The sequence below is a fragment of the Hypanus sabinus genome, chromosome 3 (genome assembly GCF_030144855.1).
Source record: "Hypanus sabinus isolate sHypSab1 chromosome 3, sHypSab1.hap1, whole genome shotgun sequence".
In the NCBI taxonomy this organism is placed as follows: Eukaryota; Metazoa; Chordata; class Chondrichthyes; order Myliobatiformes; family Dasyatidae; genus Hypanus; species Hypanus sabinus.
The window spans coordinates 132827278-132839261 of record NC_082708.1 but is presented as its reverse complement, the minus strand read 5'-3'; the positions used below and the strand labels follow the sequence as shown (position 1 = coordinate 132839261).

Here is an 11984-nt window from a genome sequence, read left to right as displayed (position 1 = left end):
TGATTTCTCAAAGCAAATACATAATGCAATATCAAATACAAGACAGTGCTGCTAAGGTGGAAAACAGGAGGGAAATGCGCAAATTCCACTTTGAAATTGATCATTTAATTTTAATTTGTTATACATGCATCCCATAAATAATTTCAAAATCAAACAGTCTTTTTTCCCCAAGAAAAGTTTGTCAAATGTATGCTTCACTTTTCAAACAAATGGTCTTTAAACTATCCTTAAAGTAGACACCTGAGAGCTTTTCCTGTAATTTCTGTTGTTAGTCAGCTTGGCTGTCAATCAGAAGAATCATCTCAACATTGTACACACTGGAAACTGATCTCCAGAGAAGGTCACAAAAGATTGACAAGGATGATAGTTAGATAGGAGGGAATGAATTATGAGGAGAGTTTGGATTGACTGTGTTGTTTTCCTTAAAGCAAAGGGTGCTGAATGATGAATGATCACAATTCCATTAGCTGCGAGATAACTATGAAGGATAGAAATGGTCCTCAGGTTGTGATTCTAAATTGGAGAAAGGCCAATTTTGATGAGAAAGGATCTGGTAGGTTGTTTTTTTGGCAAAGGGGTGCTTGGTAAGTGGGAAGCCTTCAAAAGTGAAATATTGCGAGTACAGGATTTGTTTTTTTTGTGTACAAAGGGCATGTTCTAATAGGTTTAGGGAACTTTGGTATTCAAGGGATATGGAGGCACTGTTGACAAAAAGGAGGTACATTGCAAGTATTGCCAGCAAGCAACAAATAAGGTGCTTGAGAAGTATAAGAAATGCAAGAGAACACTTAAAAGGGAAATCAGCAGGGCTAAAAAGGCATGAAGTTGCTCTGCCAGACAAGGTAATGGAGAATTCCAAGGGCCACTTCAGATATATTAAGAGCAAAAGCATAGCACGGGACAAAATTGGTCTACTTTAAAATAAACATAGTCATCTATGCAATGGGAGAGATTGTACGTAGACGTTCTGCATCTGTATTTACTCGGGAGATGGACACAGAGTCTTTCGAATGGAGGCAAGACAGTAGCGAGATCTTGGACCACATCCAGGTTACAGAAGAGGAGGAACTTGTTGAGGCAAATTAGGATGGATAAAACCTTAGGGCTGAAACAAGGTATCCCCTCAGACCTTGTGGGAGGATAGTGCAGAAAATAGAGCCCTGGCTTAAGTACTTCAATATTTGGGAGGTATTCTACAGTAAGGAGATACAAGTTTTAGAATAGATAGACCCTGATTAGGGATAGTCAACTAGCTTTGTGCAAGTAAGTCATGTCTAAATAATCTCAGAGTATCTTGGTAAAACAGCTACAGAGTCGAATGCAGTTGGGTGCCACATGCAGAGGACTATTTAAACTGTCACCAAAATCAGATTAAGCATCGTAACGAGAGAGAATAGATCATTGGTATTCTATGACTGCACGCTGCAAAATGAAAAGAAGCACTGGGGAAAAAAGTGATGGTGAATAAAATTAAGAAGAATAACACATATTAATATCTTGGGCAATGATCTTTCACCAGAAGTTGAATTGGAAGGTACCAGTTGCAATATGGCATCTCTCAAAGTCCAGCCTTACGACCCAACTGTGAGAGGTGGAAATAAGTAAGGCCAGCCAAAAGGGCTCTGGTGAAACTGTATAGGCAAATCCCTTGTACAGTGGATACAATGGATTACAGAAACATTGAAGAACTCCAACCAGACCATCAACATTGGACGATGCAGACAGGAGGTCATCAATGGCCTATGCTCCACTGGGAACTAAGGGCTCAAGAATGAACAATAGTTGCAATCTGGCACAACTGTGAATGGTGATGTCCAGAAAGCCAATTTACAGGATCATTACCAGTGAGAGGGGTAATTCAATGCATCATAGTGAATTCATTCAGAAATACCTTCAACTAAATATAGCTACATCCATCTAACTAAATAGCAATTTGACTTGATATATTACAAACAGTTTCTTTTTAAGGGCTGGAACAAGTTTAAAAATTATTCATAAATAGGAAAGTTCAAATTATATTTGCGCATGTCTACTGAACTGATAACCTTCAATTTAAACCCCATCCAATTCCTGCGCAAACTTCTCAATCTCGGACATTATTCCAACATCAAACTTCAGGAACAATTGGAACAATTTTATAATCTTGCAAAGCCCAGCAAGATTCCTCACAAGCTACAAATACTGAACATTTCTGCAACACAAGTCATGCTATTCATGCATTTGAAACATACCCAGGAAAGAAAACTGGTTATATCCAAATTTTTGGATATTTCATAACTGACAAGTCTCTGCACTATTAGCCTAAAGGAAACAAAACTGCCCATCGTATCCCAACTTTGAACTGAATGCCAAGTTCCCCTAATACTTCAAGACCTTGGCTAACATTTTGATTATCTTGTCTATTTTTCCCACTGCTTGTTCAGTGCCTTTTCAAGTTTGAAGCCGTTCCTCAGTGATACCTGCCTTACTGTTTTTCTTTAGGGTTGTGTTGTAGCACCTGCCAGTTCAGGAGCCTCACTTAATGGCCAACCATCTCGAAATGGGTTTGGCCATTCCATCCCTGATGTGCAGAGTAGCAACACATCTGTTAAACAGGGTATTGCTTGTATTTTGCCTCAGAGACCAACTCAACAGAAGTTGCCAATACTGCCACATAATCGCACATGTTACGAATGTGGGCAGAGGGCCCTTTCACAGTCTGGAAAAGGAGAAAGCTGCTTGGAGAACATGAACTGCTCTCTGAAACACAGGTCAGCACCACTGATGCTTTGGCACATTCTGTTTTTAATTCCCACCCGTCTCATGTCTTGATCAGTCTTTATTTCTCCAGTGTCAGTTGTTGGCAAAGGGCTAAATCAAACAAGTACCTTAACTTTTGTCCTTCCAGAAGATGACAAGTGTATGGTTGGGATGCTCCCAGTCATACACTTCTAATGCTCGTAATTGTTTATTCTTGTTGTACATGCAAAGAACCTTCAGCCTTGCACGTTACTTCTGCCTCAACCTCTCTGTCCCCCTCCTCCTCAGTTCCCCTGAAGCAAGTTGGGTCAGCCTGGAGGAGGGGCCATGGGAGCCTCTGGCCTTATAAACTTTTGGCAATGACTGATGGGACTTTATCACACACTGATAATATAGCTGACATTCAAAGACAAGACTTGGTCAGAATCCATGGCAGTACTGTTATAAATGAAATACTATTTTAACAGTATCGACAGGAGCAAATGGTAGTAACAGCTTAGATATGTTACTCATCACAATATTTGTTCATCTGACATGCCAGTCCAAGAGCAAATGTCACTTCTGAATGTTTAAATAACATAAAAAGATTGCGGTCAATAAAGCTAAAAAGTAAAATCTCCTTAACTAGTTATGGTGGTGGGCTGTGGAGTATTCCTACAAGTTGAAGAAGTTCTTATTTCTGTATTCACCTTATTAACATGAAGAGATATGATCAGCTCTCCAAATTGTTGTTGGGGCTGATGTCTCATCTCCTCTAAAGAAAACAGTATCCCTTCAAGTTACAAACTCTTAACAAGATGGGAGATTTCTGGAGATGGGAAACATCCAGTGGACCAGTCAGACTCTGTTTTAGACTCATCCTGACTACATTATCAACCTCACTCCTTCCATCACACAATACTAGGATTGGCCAGTTACCTATCAGCAAGGGAACCAGGGTGGAGCCAGAGGCCAGCCTCTGTCACAAATGGTTGCTGAAGTTTAAAACAGATAGAATAACACCAATTAAGCCTTGTGGTATTATGATAGCACTGACATCCAAACTGTCCTTGAAACCTTTGAATGGAAAGAACATTGTAAAATTATTAAATATGTAGTATTCAATATGAATTGTGTATTCTTGTTAGAATAAAAGGCAAGGCTAACAGATTTAGGAAAGCTTGGTTTTCAAGGGATATTGATGCCATGGTTAAGGAGGAGGAGGAGCGGGGCAGGTAATGGCAGAGAGAAACAAATGAGTTGTTTGAGTACCGGAAATGCAAGAAAGCACTTAAAATGAAAATCAGGAAGACTAAAAGAAGGCTCTGGTAGACAAGGTGAAAGAGAATCCTAAGGGCTTCTACAGATACAGTAAGAGCAAAAGGATAGCAGGGACAAAATTAGTTCTTTTGAACATCAGCATTGTGCACGGCACCCTGTGCACGGAGCTATAAGAGTTGGGGGAGATCCCAAATAGATTTTTTGCATCCGTATTTACTTGGGAGAGGACCACAGTCTACAGATCGGAAGCAAAACAGTAGTGAGGTCATGGACCATATCGGATTACAGAAGAGAAAGTTGAAAATTATTTATCAAAGTCTGTATACTATATACAATCTTGAGATCTGTCTCATTACAGGCAGCCACAATACAAGGAAACCCAATAGAACCCATTAAGAAAAAACATCAAACACACAACGTGCAGGGAAAAAAAATCAAATTGTGCAAACAATAAAAGTAAGCAAATCACACTCAGAACTAAAGTTCACGAAGGTGAGACTACAGCCACAAAGCCAGTAATCGCTGCAGCCGATCCACTAGCCTAGTTTAGTTGCAGGCCACAGCCTCAGTTCAACACAGAGATGAGCAAACCTCACAGAGAAGTGAGCTGAACACCAACCCATCCCTTGCTCTGACCCCCAACACCCCAGTCTTTTCAATCTGACCAGGCATTTCAATTGGCAAACATTGGGTCACTCCCCAACCTCGGTGCAGTGGTTATAACCCAGAAAAGGTGTGATTAATACAGTAACTTATAGTTCTGTTTGCTACCAGAACCTTCTTAAACTAGAGGTGCTTGAGGCAAATCATGGCCTAACAAACTGTCCCCTCAGACTTTGTGGGAGGCTAGTACATAAATTGTTGGGACAATGGTAGAGCCATTTAAAATGTCTTTAGCCATGAGTGAGGTGCTGGAGAACTGGAGAAAAGATAATGCTGTTCCTTTGTTCAAGAAAGGCTCTAAGAATAAGTGGGGAATTTATAGGCCAGTGAGCCTGAAGTGAGTAGTGGGTAAATTATTGGAAGGTGTTCTAAGGGACAGCATATATAAGTTTTTGGATAGAAAAAGTCTGATTAGGGGTAGTCAATATGGTTTTTGTGTGGAAGGTCATGTCTAACCAATCTCATAGTTTTTTTTAAAAAGGAGGTTACAAGGAGAGTTGATGAAGGAAAGACAGTGGAAAATACCTACATGGACATTATTAAGGACTTTGACAAAGTCTCGCACGGGCAGCTAGTCCTGAAGGCTTCATTGCATGACATTCAGGAGGAAGTAGTAAACTGGACTCAACATTGGCTTAGGGGGAGAAGCCAGAGAGAGGTAGAAGATGGCTGCCGCTCTGACTGGTGGCCTGTGACTAGATATGTGCCACAGAGATTGGTGCTGGGGCTGTTGTAATTTGTTATTATATTAATGATTTGCATGATAATGTGGTAAACTGGATCTGCGAATTTGCGGATGACATCAAATTTGGGGTGGGGGGTAGTGGTCAGCGAGGAAGATTATCAAAGAATCCGGACCAGTTGGAAAAATGGGCTGAAAAGTGACAGATGGAAGTTAATGCAGTCAAGTGTGAGGTTTTGCACTTCAGGAGAACATACCAGGATAGGCCTTACACATGAACAGAAGGGCACAGAGGAGTACAGTAGAACAGAGGGAACGACATTTCCTTGAAACAGCGAGTCACAAAGAAACTTTTTGGCAAATTGGCCTTCATAAATCTAAGTATTGAGTACAAGAGTTGGGATGTTATGTTGAAGTTGTATAAAGATGTTGGTGAGGACAAATTTGGAGTATTGTGTACAGTTCTGGTCACCTACCTACAGGAAAAATATCACGAAGATTGAAAGAGTACGGAGAAAATTTAGAAGGATGTTGTTGGGGCTTGAGGACCTGAGTTATAGAGAAAGGTTCAAAAGCTTAGGACGTTATGAGGGAAGATTTGATAGACATGTTGCAAAATTATGAGGGGTATAGATAGGGTAAATACAAGTAGGCTTTTTCCCCCTGAAGATGTAGGAGATTAGAACTATGTCATTGGTTAAGAGGCAAAGGTGATATAAGCCGAGGGGACATTATTCACTCAGAGGGCAGTGAAAGTATGGAACGAGCTGCCATCGGAAATGGTGGATGCGGGTTCAATTGCAGCCTTCAAGAGTAGTTCAGGTAAGTACTTGGATGGGAGGGATGTGCAGCACTATGATCTAGGGTCAGGTGATGAGGCTAGGCAGAAAACAGTTTGGCATGGTCCAGGTGGGCCGAAGGGCCTGCTTCTGTGTTGTAGGGCTCTATGACTCTAAGCTGTTGTCCTAAGAAATTCTTTTCACCCTAGTGTCAAATGAACATGTATACATTTGCAACTGCTTTGCCGTTAAATAACATCAGTTTTTCAAATGAGCTCACAAGTGTAACAGAAGTAATAAATGGTAAGCCGAGAGACTATACATTTTAACACAGTCTACAAACTTTGATTCTCTTCTTCCCTGCACATCTGGATATGGAATACATTGCTCTTCAGCCTGGCCATTTATTTTCCGACACGACCCACACATCCAAACAAAGCACACAATTACACACACAATAATTTTGAACGTCCAATAACACTAGATTTTTGACTCCCTTAAAGAGCTAACCAGTGTGCTTTCTTATGGAGTTGGGTCCCACAAACAAGACAACATCCCTAACGACTACCTCCCAATCACTCTGATACCCACTATGAAGAGCTTTGAGGCTGGTCTTGGCGCATGTCAACCCCAGCCTTCCATCCTCGACCCACTGCCACCAAATTCACCTACCACCAAAACAGGTCTACGGTGGATACCATCTCCATGGCCCTACAAATCTCTGGAGAATCCGAACAGGTATATTATTGTTTATTATAGAGCCATCTTCAATACTATAGTTGCAAACCAACTCATCACCAAGCTCTGGACCCTGGTAGTCAACATCTTCCACTCCATCTGGTTCTTCAACTTCCTGACCAACAGATCACAATCAGTATGGATAGGCAGTAATATATATCTCTGCCACAATTAGTTGAAACACTGGTTCTCTACAGGGTTCTGTTCTCAGTCCCCTGCTCTACATCCTGTACACTCCTGACTGTGTGGCGTTTCTGCACTAACTCCATCTACAAGTTTGCACGAGCTGGGTCGAACCTTAAATAACAATGAGACAGACAGTTTAGTTACATGGTGTCATGAAAACAACCTTTCCCTCATTATCAGCAAAACACAAAAGCTGGTCACTGATTTCAAGAAATGGGGCAGTCCATATATATATCAACTGTATTAAGGTTGAGAGCTCCACGGACTCTGTCTATACTACTCATTGCATCAGTAAAGCATCCAGCATAATCAGAGACCCCACCTACCCTGGACATTCTCTCTTCTCTCTTCCATTATGCAGAAGCTATGAAAGTCTGAAAGCAGGCTGTGATGAGATTACTGAATACAATACGATGGACTCCAGAACTCATAATCTACCTTGTTATTATCTTGCATCTTATTATTTATCTCACTGTACTTTCTCTGTAGCTGTTACACTTCGTTCTGCATTGTTATTCAAGCTCAATGCACTGTGTAATGATTTGATCTGTATGAATAATATGCAAGACAAGCTTTTCATTGTACCTCAGTACAGGGGATAATGATAAAGCAATTCCAATCACAACTCCAAGGAAGAATGTGTGATGGAGAGACAGGTGCCAGAATTCTTGGGCGTCTTAATGAATGCAAACCTAAACTGGGAGAGATTATGAAAAGCACATGCGATGAAAGAAAGCTGAAGAGTACACTAAACAAAGGAAACTACTTCAGAAGCTCATCACATGACTGAGCAACATTTAAAAAAGGAATGGGAAATGTACAGACACTCAACATCAATTGAGGCAAACTTCATCTCCGAGAAAGTCGATATTTGAACCTCATCGGGCACAGAGTATCCCAATACAGTCAGTCCCCAGGTTACAACATTGCTCCATTCCTGAGAACTGTTCAGGAGCCACAATTGCTTGGAAGTCAGAAATTAACAAAACCAGGGTGTGGGAGAGGATCATGGAAACAAGCCGTGAGGGGAGAGCGAGCGGGCGTGTGAAGATTGGCCGCCAGCTGATCTCTCTGACTAGCAGGTCGACACAGGGCTCCCAGCTCTGCTTGGCTCGACCCAGCCCATTTGCTGTGCTTTAGGGCGGTAGTGGGGTGGAGAGAAAGCATGCAAAAATCCTTGCTTTTATGCAACAGGATAGACCTGTAGCCACACAGCATCCATCCTAATGGTTTCTCAAATGCTTGTTCACATGTTGATATGTCAGGTGTTCTTGGGTCAGGGAGGACCTGTACTGTGCTGTTGGGCGAAGATAGGGAAATATACCTCGTGGACATTCTGCAGTTCCGCACACTCACACAGCTTGAGAAATTGGGCATTTAGTTTACCAGTCAAAAAAGGAAAGAACACTTCTGCTACTTTCCATTTACCCACAGGTTTAGGCGAAGAACAAATTCCATTAGATCTGTGGGGCCACTGTCTGAGCCAATAGCATTTCCTGTCTCTCCAAAGACACTCTCACACTTCTTGACTGATTCATTGTTTTTTCTCCCTCTACTTTGCTAACTATATTTTGCCCTCGTAACTCCATTCGCAAACTGAGTGCATAAATGGCCACTGGCCGTGGTGTCCTCACGAACAAAATAACATGTTTGAAAAACCATCTGTGCACAAGTAAACACTGTGAGATCAGCTGCTCAGTTATATAAGGCTGAGGTTTGTCTTTCTCCCTCCCTCTTGTTCACTGGTATGTAAGGCAGAAAGTGCATTGCTTTAATTTTACCCGTTGCCTGCTGTTCTATAATGATAAATGGTGTTTCTTTGTTTAAAGCAGACATCTTGTCTTGCACCCCTGTGCCAGTGTGTTTTGTGGTGAGGGAGGGTGGGCCAGTAGGCGCGGAGGGGTGGGTAATAGTGGGAGGAGGGGGTTAGCATGATGTGGATAAGAACTGCAAGCCAGAGAAAGCCGTTGCTATGGTAATGGCATCTGCATGGCATCAGCAGTAGCTCTGAACTCTGAGCACTGAGGAATATCATGGATGGAGCCAGCAAATGTCAGCTCTTTGTGATTCCTGATAAGTTTTAAGCTTGAAATCCAAATTCAGAAGCTTTTATAAACCATTTAATGCATTGCCTCCTGTTAAAAATAGATGCAGAATATAACCAGGAAGCTTTGGACAAAAACACTCAACTCTTACAGTGCCAGTTCTGCAGTGGGATCCAGCCTTGTTCAGCACAATAAGGGTTAAAGAAGAGATATTCAACATAGGGGCTGGGGTCCAAGATCACTTGGGAAGCCAAGTTTAAACATGATGCCGCATGGTGTGGGTTGTTACAGTAACAAAGGATGAGTAAATTCGATCTTTCCTAAACAAAAGGGTTAGGGAATTTGCAACCTGAATAATTTACAGCAAACAACCTCCTTAATTAAAATTAAATGGAGTAAAATGCAAATACTAATAGAATTAAAGCAGGAGGGAGGATCGCAAAATTAATTGTTCACCCCAGATTTTGCTAATCCCAGCCTGCCCCTCCTCCCCCACCTCAAATCTCTCCCCATTTATATATGAATTAGGTGCATATGATGTGCAAATCATGCCTGGATTAGTGTCAGAGCTCTGGATTCTGTTTTGCTGCACTGTGACATGCTGATAGCACTGAACACTGGGTTGGCTTGGATGCAAGGTGCTACAGGGTATGAGGATACCTTCCACTGGAAAATGGATGGGACTCTGCACAAAGGAATGCACCACCACACACCTGGGTAACTCTTAACTTCAGTTAGCACAAAGTACACTGCAGATGCTGTGGTCAAATCAACACGTACAAACAAGCTGGATGAACTCAGCAGGTCGGGCAGCATCCGTTGAAACCAGCAGTCAACGTTTTGGGCCCAGACCAGGGGGCTTGGCCCGAAACGTTGACTGCTCGTTTCAACGGATGCTGCCCGACCTGCTGAGTTCATTTTAACTTCAGTTCCTCCCAAACCTCTACTTCTGCATCCCCTCTCCCGCCCCCAGCAATTCAGGCCCCTCCTCGTTGCCCTGTGCACTCTTTCTCACCGAGACGTCAGTGTTTAAAAGTAAAGGGTTGTCCAAGAAAGATGGGGATGTGATGAAATCTTTGGAAGTACCTGAGTCGAAGGGCAGGGAACACAGGGTTTCTGAATGCTTTAACTCAGAGGGAAATATGTTCTCGAGAAGTGAGAGGAGTCACCAGGGGTAGGAATGAATATGGAGCTGAGGCAATACCCAGATCAGCTACAATCTCATTGGATGGCAGAGGCAGTTCATGCAGCTACTGTAAATGGCATATTCCCCCTCCTACTTTTAATGATCTGAAGAGCAAGACGGCAAGACAGTCATAAACAATTTCAGTCAAAAAGACTTTGGTGCGTCACTTGTGCAAGAAGTAAAATTCACTCCCTCAGAGATGAGGAAGAGCACACCACAAGAGGTGGGTCGTGTTTCTGTGTCTTTCCATGCCTTCTGCAGTGTGGAAAAGGTCTGCCAACCAGCTCCCTCAACCTGCAAACAACACCAGGGAGTGCAGGGGAGGAGGCAAACAAGGAACAGAACAGACACGTAAGCAGGCAAGTGGGTGAGTTTGCCAACCAAGTGCAAAATGACCCCAGATTCAATCTCTAATAATAACTCCAAGCCAAGGCAGTGGCTTGGAATGTGTCAATCTTAGAGTTCCTGCTCCTGCTTGTAGCTTCTGGCCAATCACAAGTGTACGTGTGGAGCTTTGAGTAAGGCTTCTAATGAAAACTTCCCCTAGTCATTCTCCACACTTATGCATAGAATGGCTACTTGGCCATAATGTGGGGAGGCTACTGGCATCTCTGATACCCCAGCCTGAACCCGAGAAAATGGGAAAAGTCAGTAGCACAAATTGTTTTGTGGATCACAGAGAAAATGGGAACTTAATGTTGGCATCTTTTTGCATTTCTTACTACCTAATCGAAGCTGCTTTGGTCCTAGTGCCCTTCCCTTGGACAACATCGGTGGCGTGGAGAGGGGAAGGCCTGCAGCTTGGGCAACTGCCAGTCTCCCATAAAACCCTGCCCAGGCCTGCGCCCTGGAAACTCCAGGCGCAGATCCATGGTCTCTCGAGTCCGATGGATGCCACCATCAATCGAAATAATTAATTGACAAAGGCAAAATTCTTGTTATGCACGAGTAATTGTCAGGGCACCCCATTTAACACTGTTGGTTAAATGTAAATTGAGCCATGCGATAAATAGACAACAGGATGGACAAAATTAAAATCAGACTGCCAAAACAAATTTAGTATTAACTCAAACCCACAACAAACCTTTAATGAAGGTGTCCCAATAGCCACACTGAGTACCATTAGCAGAATTAATCCTCGACTGAAATTCTCTTAATCTCTCAACGCAGCTTGTCTATAGCGACAGTGTACTATTTAACTCTCACACCCCTTTTACGGCACTCTGTTTGTGGCCATCTCCAGCTTTCTTCTCCGAGGTTGCCTTGTTAGTTAGCTCACTCTCCAACTGGTCATGGTTCCTCATTCTTGAGTCTCACTATACACCTTTTCTGCTTAGTTCCTTTCATTTTTGTTCAGGAGGGTTTTCACTAGTGACCAGGTGGATGAATGGTGGTTGTAGATAAACTGCTGCTTTTATTTCCTTCTTGTACTTAAACTTGTTTTCTGCTGTAGTTACATGTTCATAGTTTTGATTTCATATATATGGAAGTAGAGCTCACTGCAGTCAGTACTGGTTTTGCAGTTGCACTCTCTGTATCACTTTGGAGAGGGATTTAAACTCATGAAGTTGTGGATTCAAATCCCACTCTAGAGACCTGAGCCCATAATCTATGCTGACACTTCAGCGCAGTCATGTGGGAATCCTGTGCTATTAGAGGTGATTGTAGCGTGTTCAGCTCTGGCTAGTCACAAGGGTAAATTCTGA

The 11984-nt window shown here is 42.5% G+C and overlaps 1 protein-coding gene across 2 annotated transcripts in view; it reads right to left on the bottom strand.

Moving 5' to 3' along the window:
* The window catches only part of maml3 (mastermind-like transcriptional coactivator 3), a 505475-nt gene that overhangs the window by 339121 nt on the left and 154370 nt on the right, over positions 1-11984 (bottom strand). The window lies entirely within an intron of this gene.